The 8,177-nt window shown below is 46.3% G+C and overlaps 1 long non-coding RNA gene across 1 annotated transcript in view; it reads right to left on the bottom strand.

Annotated features, from left to right (window-relative positions):
* Nucleotides 1-4: 4 nt before the first annotated feature.
* LOC115458913 overlaps nucleotides 5-8,177 on the bottom strand; it is a 29,603-nt gene continuing 21,430 nt past the window's right edge. The window contains exon 3 of the long non-coding RNA XR_003940168.1: nucleotides 5-37. This is a non-coding gene — a long non-coding RNA (uncharacterized LOC115458913). The remainder of the gene's footprint in view (nucleotides 38-8,177) is intronic.

Here is an 8,177-nt window from a genome sequence, read left to right as displayed (position 1 = left end):
AAGAATAAGCAGCAACATCCTTGAAAGTGACCAATGCCTACAACAGCAAACAGGACACCCTATTTCAGAGTTCATTATTTTTTCATTTCATTTTTTTCTTTTATTAAACAGTTTTTATTAGCACTTAGCATATTAATCACACAGTACATTTCTCTGGACTAAATCATCAATGATTAGTTATATAAGCCATACAATTCTGAACAGTAACTTCAACTTTTAATTTCCACCCCCCCCCTTTCCCCTCAGCTTCCCCCTCCTACCCCACCTCCCAATCCTTTGGTAATCATACATCCGAATAATCTATAGACTCATACCCATTTAGTACCTCCTATACCCCCTTACCCCCTCTGGCTTGGCTCTGATAGCCCAGGGGTACCTGCCTCCCCTTCCCTGCGTGTCAACCTTAACTGGGGGTGGTTTTGTAGGGAGTATCACTCCCCATATCAGGGTTACAGCAAAGAAGCACTTCGTCCTGCGGGCTTAGTTCCTGTATGTAATGATCCCAGATCCTTACAAAATTCTTTTTCCGTTTCGGAGATCCCTTTGCCCCGGCTTCCCAGTGGCCAACTCGTGCACTTGGTTTCTCCAATGCCACTAAGCCGGCGGGTCTGATGAGATCCAATTTTGTAAAAATTTTTTCTAGCCACCAAACATACTTTGCGACACCATATTCTATCCCCCCAGCCTGTGTTTGGAATGCTGTTTGTGTATCTAGCACGTAATGATCCCAGGTTCCATCCACGGGTTTCTTTACTATAAAAGACATAAATCTCTGGATCTCTCCCCAAAAAGCTTTTACTCTTGGACATCCCCAAAAGGCATGATATAGAGTGTGGGGTATGTTTTGTTTTTTTACATTTGTACCCCGCGCTTTCCCACTCATGGCAGGCTCAATGCGGCTTACATGGGGCAATGGAGGGTTAAGTGACTTGCCCAGAGTCACAAGGAGCTGCCTGTGCCTGAAGTGGGAATCCAACTCAGTTCCCCAGGACCAAAGTCCACCCCCTAACCACTAGAAAAAATGTCACCCCCAAATGAAGAACCCTAGGCCATTTGAATCTCGCCGAGACCGTCAGGGAGCATACAGGAGGACAGAGCAGCGCGCTGGGCAGGAAAGAGGGGGCTCTTTCCTGCCCCGATGTCACTAGACCACCAGGGAACATCGCGTGACGTGAGTAGGGGAGGGCGATCCCGAACTCGGGGGGAGGGCGATCCCGAAATTGGACCTCGCTACCTTCGGACTATAAGACGCACCCCCCATTTTCCTCCCAAATTTGGGGGAAAAAAAGTGCGTCTTATAGTCCGAAAAATACGGTAGTTTAAGTTATGTGGTGGGGTTCGCTTCTGCAACATTTTATATATGTTTGATACTGTCACACCCGTCACCTCCATGGGTTGGAAAAATATCCGTACTTTACCCCCTAGTTTCCTCCGTAAGTCTGATTGGTGCAAGGCTAAGATGTAGTGTTTGGCTTGGGCATAAGCGAATCGGTCTCCCCATGCAGTCCCAATCTTTGCCTGTAATTCCTCAAACGGGATAATAGTCACTGCAGCTCCTAATAAATGCTCCACTCTTGTAATTCCTAGTTGTTCCCATCTGAGAAATACCGAATTACTTTGACCTGGTTCAAAATTCGGGTTCCCCTAAATGATAAGAGCTATGATGTTGTGGCACTCCCTCCCAACCTTTTAATCACCATCCTCCATGCCGCCTTCAGCGGTTGAAGCAAAGAACAACGTTTGAAGTGGGCCGGGAGCTGGCCTTGTTTTAGATGCAGCAAAGTGACCATCCAGCTTATAATGGAAAGACAAAAACGCCTATATTGCGACCTAAATCGGGAGATAGGCGTTTATCTCCCAAAAACGAATAACGCGGTATAATGGAAAGGCGATTTTGGACGTTTCCAACTGCACTCCATTGCGGAAGCATACAAAGTTGACGGGAGCGTGTCGGAGGCGTGGTGAAGGCGGGACTGGGGCGTGGTTATCACCTGAACAGAGATGGGCGCCTTTCGCCGATAATGGAAAAAAATATGCGTTTTTAGCGAGAATTTAGGGCACTTTTCCTGGACCCTGTTTTTTCACGAATAAGGCCCCAAAAAGTGCCCTAAATGACCAGATTACCCCCAGAGGGAATCGGGGATGACCTCCCATGACTCCCCCAGTGGTCACTAACCCCCTCCCACCACAAAAAATGATGTTTCACAACTTTTTATTTTCATCCTCAAATGTCATACTCACCTCCCTGGCAGCAGTATGCAGGTCCCTGGAGCAGTTGTTAGGGGGTGCAGTGGACCCAGGCCCACCCCCCCCTTCCTGTTACAATTGTGCTGCTTAATGCTTATTAGTCGTCCAACCCCCAAACCCACTGTACCCACATGTAGGTGCCCCCCTTCACCCCTTAGGGCTATAATATGGTGTAGACTTGTGGGCAGTGGGTTTTGAGGGGGATTTGGGGGGCTCAACACACAAGGGAAGGGTGCTATGCACCTGGGAGCTCTTTTACCTTTTTTTTTGTTTTTGTAAAAGTGCCCCCTAGGGTGCCCGGTTGGTGTCCTGGCATGTGAGGGGGACCAGTGCACTACGAATCCTGGCCCCTCCCACGAACAAATGCCTTGGATTTATTCGTTTTTGAGCTGGGCGCTTTCATTTTCCATTATCGCTGAAAAACAAAAACGCCCAACTCACAAATTGTCGAATAAAACATGGACGTCTATTTTTTTGAAAATACGGTTCGGTCCGCCCCTTCACGGACCCGTTCTCGGAGATAACGCCCATGGAGATAGACGTTTTCGTTCAATTATGCCCCTCATGTCATAGGGGGCGAAATATTCTTCTTCTATATCTAGCGGTGTAAATAAATTAGTCTGGCCAACCCAGTCTCCTATATGCCTTAATAGGCATGCCTGATTATATCCGGCTAGATTTGGCAATCCTAGTCCTCTATGACCCCATCCTCCCAATAATAACGGAGTTTGCATTTTAGGTTTCTTTTGTGCCCAGCAAAACCTACTAAATACTCTCATGACTTTAGTCAAATCTCTCTTCAGTACACGCAGGGGGAGCGTCTGCATGAGATATAACCATCTCGGGAGTATTACCATTCTAATTAGATTTATCCTGCCTCTCAGCGTCAATGGGAGACCTTCCCATTTCTCTAACTGGCGTTTAGTCTCATCCACCATGGTGTTTATATTAATCTCATATAAATTCTCTAATTCCATGGTCAATCTGATTCCTAAATATTTAAATGATTTGTCTGCCCATCCCAAGGGAAAATCCTGATTCCATAGCTGTCTGACTATTAGTGACGAAGCCAGTGCTTCCGATTTTGCCAGATTCAACTTAAGGCCTGCATAGTCTCCATATTCCTTCAGGATTTCCATTAACGCCGAGAGGGATGCCCGTGGTTCTGTAATCATAACTAGGAGGTCATCCGCAAAGGCCGCTATTTTGAATACTGAACGTCCCATTTGCATCCCCTTTACCAACGGATTGTCTATTATCTCTCGAATCAACGGGTCAAGAGTCAAGACAAACAGCATCGGGGACACGGGGCACCCCTGTCGAGTTCCCCGTTGTATCAAGAACTCCTCCGATTCCACCCCATTGACTCTTATTTTTGCCTTCGGCCTATGATACAGGGTCCGTACTGCCGCCAAAAACCGGCCGCTAAACCCATATTTTTCCAGCGTCGAACAGGAACGCCCAGTGTACTCTATCAAAAGCCTTTTCGGCATCAAAACTAATAAGTAAAGACTGGGCGTTCCTGCGCCTCCGCATTTCCAAGGCTGCTATGATTTTCCTGAGGTTTTTAGCTATTACTCTGCCTTCTACGAAGCCCACTTGTGCCTCATGTATTAACTTTGGCAGCACTCTTTTCATACGGTTTGCCAACACTTTAAAATCCACATTTAGAAGGGAAATCGGTCGGTATGACTCCGGATTTAGTAGGTCTCTCCCCGGTTTTGGTAGCACCACTATTTGCGCCAGAGCCAGACCATCCGCTGATTGCTCCATATCTATCATTCTATTAAAATAATTGGTCAAGGTCGGGGCAATGCTGTCTCCTAATATTTTATAGAATTCTATTCGTAGCCCATCCGGGCCTGGTGCTTTTTGCCGTTTCCCTTGTGCTATCCCCCAACACTTCCTCCACCTCAACCGGCTTGTTCAGTTTGTCTCTGTCCTGTTGACTGAGGGATGGCAAGCTTAAATTATCTAAATATATAGACTCTGGTAGTCCTTGGTCTTCTGGCTTCGCGTAGAGTTTACCATAAAATGCGGCGAAAGTTTGGCAGATTTGCTCCGTCTTACTCTCTATCTTTCCCTTTTCTCCCGTATTTGGAGTATTTGCCTTTTACTGCCCCGTGGGTTAGCCAGTCTAGCCATCAGGCGCCCTGCCTTATTGCCGAATCTATGTAACTGATACTTATAGTACAACTGGGATTTAGATGCCCGCTGATGTAGTAGCACGTTGAGTGCTGTCTGTGTTTCTAAGAGTTTGCTGCGGTGGGCGTCAGTTTGTCTCTGTCCGTATGCTTTCCGGGCTTGACAAACTAATGCGCTCAAACGCAAAATTTCCCTGTTTCAGGCTTTCTTCACATGGTGATAATAACTAATTATTTCACCACGGAGTACTGCCTTTGCTGCATCCCAAAACAAAACCGGGTCTCCTATATGTTGTGTTCAGGGTCATATAATCTTCCCATCGTTCCTTTAATTTCTCTCTGAATGTCCCATCGTTAAACAACTCTAGTGGAAACTGCCAAGAGCCATCCTTAGATCCCGTATCTCCCATGTTCCACTCTATATATACCCATGCATGGTCTGATATCGTGTAAGGCCCTATATTTACTTCTTTTATCCCTCCAAACATGGCTTCTGATGTGAGTATGTAGTCTATTCTAGCTTGAGATGTATGCGCCCGTGCATGGTGGGTATAATCCCGCTCACCAGGATGTAGGACTCTCCATATATCTACTAAGTCCAACATCTGTCCCAGTCGCTTCAGGCCCTTATTGGACGCCGTGTTATCACTTCTCTGCCCCTTAGAGCTGTCTATTGAGGGATCCCACACCGTGTTAAAATCTCCTCCTACTAGTGTGTAAGTCTTGGAGTGCTGGAGAAGGTGGGCTATTACTTGATTGTAAAATTGCTTATCATATTGGTTGGGTGCATACAAGTTACAAATTAGGATCGTTTGACCCGCCATCTCCACCTCCACCACATATCTGCCCCTTGGATCTCCTTTAAGAAGTCGGACTGCCGCTGCCACCCCTTTTCTAATTAACACCGCCACCCCTCCTTTCTTCCCCTGTGCTCCTGCCGAAATACATTCCTCCACCCACCACGTCTTTAACTTAGTGTGTTCTTCTTGGCTAAGGTGCGTTTCTTGCAGCAAAGCGATGTCTATTTTATGTCTCTGCAAGTGATGCAATATTTTTGTTCTTTTAATCGTGAGCTGATGCCTCCCACATTCCAGGTGACACATCTGGAATGTGAGACTTGCTGACCTGAACATGTATACCCTGGAGGAAAGGAGGAACAGGGGTGATATGATACAGACGTTCAAATATTTGAAAGGTATTAATCCGCAAACAAATCTTTTCCGGAGATGGGAAGGCGGTAGAACGAGAGGACATGAAATGAGATTGAAGGGGGGCAGACTCAGGAAAGATGTCAGGAAGTATTTTTGCACGGAGAGGGTGGTGGATGCTTGGAATGCCCTCCCGCGGGAGGTGGTTGAGATGAAAACGGTAACGGAGTTCAAACATGCGTGGGATATGCATAAAGGAATCCTGTGCATAAGGAATGGATCCTCAGAAGTTTAGCTGAAATTGGGTGGCGGAGCAGGTGAGGGGAAGAGGGGTTGTTGGTTGGGAGGCTAAGATAGGGGAGGGCAGACTTATACGGTCTGTACCAGAGCCGATGATGGGAGGCGGGACTGGTGGTTGGGAGGCGGGAAATACTGCTGGGCAGACTTGTATGGTCTGTGCCCTGAAAAGGACAGGTACAAATTCAAGGTAAGGTATACACATATGAGTTTGTCTTGGGCAGACTGGATGGACCATGCAGGTCTTTTTCTGCCGTCATCTACTATGTTACTAACTAACCATAATCCGTAGATGAATTGTATCATGTCTGCCTCTCTACAAAACCAATTTTTCCTCCCAGAAGGGCATCCCAGCCTATGCCCCCCCCATTCCTGCCATCGTTCATTATCAGCTCTTGCCCTCGATCCCCTCCTTTTCCCAGTACATAGGTTGACCGTCTTCCCCCCTAATTCCCTCCTTCCCCTCCTTTTCCCCCATTTGACTGTTCCCTCCCTCTTCCCATCTCATATCCCATTCCCCCAGACTTGTGTCCCTCAATGGGGAACCAATCACTTTTGATGCCTCTAGTCCTCCCCCCCCTGCATTAGTCAGAACATTAACATCATAACCCTGTATAACAGTTCTTTATATTTACCATCATTAAAATAGGAAAAGAAAGATGAAAGAAAAAGAAAAAATGGGGAACCCCCTATACGACATCTCATTACATTAACCAAGACTCATTTAGTATGTTTTGAAAGACCCCTTATTTGCACTTCATCCATACAAGTATTGCTTTTGCTTTCAGCCATTCACTCCTCCAGACCCCCCCAACTATATCTCCCTTCATGATCCCCAGCAACTACAAACAGATGAAGGAAAAATAACATGTCTTAAACAATTCTTCTCTCACGTCTGGAGATGCTGCACTTGCTTCTTCTCCAGGTCTTCTCTTTCTAACTAGAGTTTGCAGCGTCCTAGTCCCTCAAACTTGGAGATCTAAATTGACATTTAACTTCCCCAAACAGTACTTGCATGTGCTGATCAGTTTCTGTTTAAGATGGGGAAGCAGTGCTGGTTCCGGTCACCTCTGCCCTCTCCAGCCGCTGTAGGAATTCCTTCGCCTCCTCCACTGACTCATAGGAATGGGTTACCCCATTGTAGGTGACTCTCAATCGTGCTGGATATAATAGCGCGAAGCGGACCTTCAAGTTAAATAATTGGGAGCAGATTGAGGAAAAGGCACGTCTTTTCTCTGCTACACCCGCCGAGTAGTCTTGAAAGCAAAGAATCCTCTTCTGCTCATACTGCAGGGTGTTCTCGTTCCTCGTAGCTTGCAGGATCATCTGTTTGTGGGCGAAATTTAGAGAAAAAATATCCGCCAGAAGGCGGAGAACTCTAGACGCCCCACGGACAACAACAAGAAATGAAATAAAAGTGGGAGGACGACCAAGGATTCCAAAGACTGAAAGGATATATAATAATAAAGATGTTTATTGAGGTATAAAGACTCGACACAACGTCGTGTTTCGGCCGTTAGGCCTGCATCAGGAGTCTTAATGCCGAATGCTTTTGAGAACTATTTGATGAAGGCAAATCCTCAACAAAGGGAGGTCTTTAGAAAGACAGTTGTGAAGGTGAGCATGCTTCGTTGTCTCCTCTGACACAACACTTGTATAGAATGCTGCAATAAGCAAGACCTCCCTTTGTTGAGGATTTGCCTTCATTAAATAGTTCTCAAAAGCATTCGGCATTAAGACTCCTGATGCAGGCCTAACGACCGAAACACGACGTTGTGTCGAGTCTTTATACCTCAATAAACATCTTTATTATATATCCTTTCAGTCTTTGGAATCCTTGGTCGCCCTCCCACTTTTATTTCATTTCTTGTGGGCGAAATTTAACAACTTCAAGATATATAACTCATGGTTTAGTAGCTTGATTCGACGTACGCCTAGTCGATGGGCTCTTTCCACTCTTAGGGTCCGATGGTGTCCGGAAATTTTACTCTCGCAGTGAGCCAGCGCTCTAAAAACCCCACCAGATCTCTGCCTCCGATGGCCTCGGGAAACCCCATCAATCGTAAATTGTTTTTCGGGACCGTTTTCAAGGTCCTCAATTTTTTGTTCCATCGCTTCTATTTGTTCCGGAGTTGTTTCTGTCCGACTTCCACTTCTGGACCCAATCTTCCACTTCACTTGTTCGGGTCTGGAACGCCACACATTCCCAACGCGTCAAGTCCTCCATGCAGGGTTTGTAATTTCTCTAATTTAGAGTCTATGGGTGACAGTCTTCTTTCCAGAAGCGCTTCCAATACAAGTGGTCTTTCAGCCTTTATTTCGGCGACCCACGTGGATGAGA

This window comes from Microcaecilia unicolor, unplaced genomic scaffold (genome assembly GCF_901765095.1).
Source record: "Microcaecilia unicolor unplaced genomic scaffold, aMicUni1.1, whole genome shotgun sequence".
NCBI classification, from domain to species: domain Eukaryota; kingdom Metazoa; phylum Chordata; class Amphibia; order Gymnophiona; family Siphonopidae; genus Microcaecilia; species Microcaecilia unicolor.
This window is presented reverse-complemented; position numbering and strand designations above follow the sequence as displayed.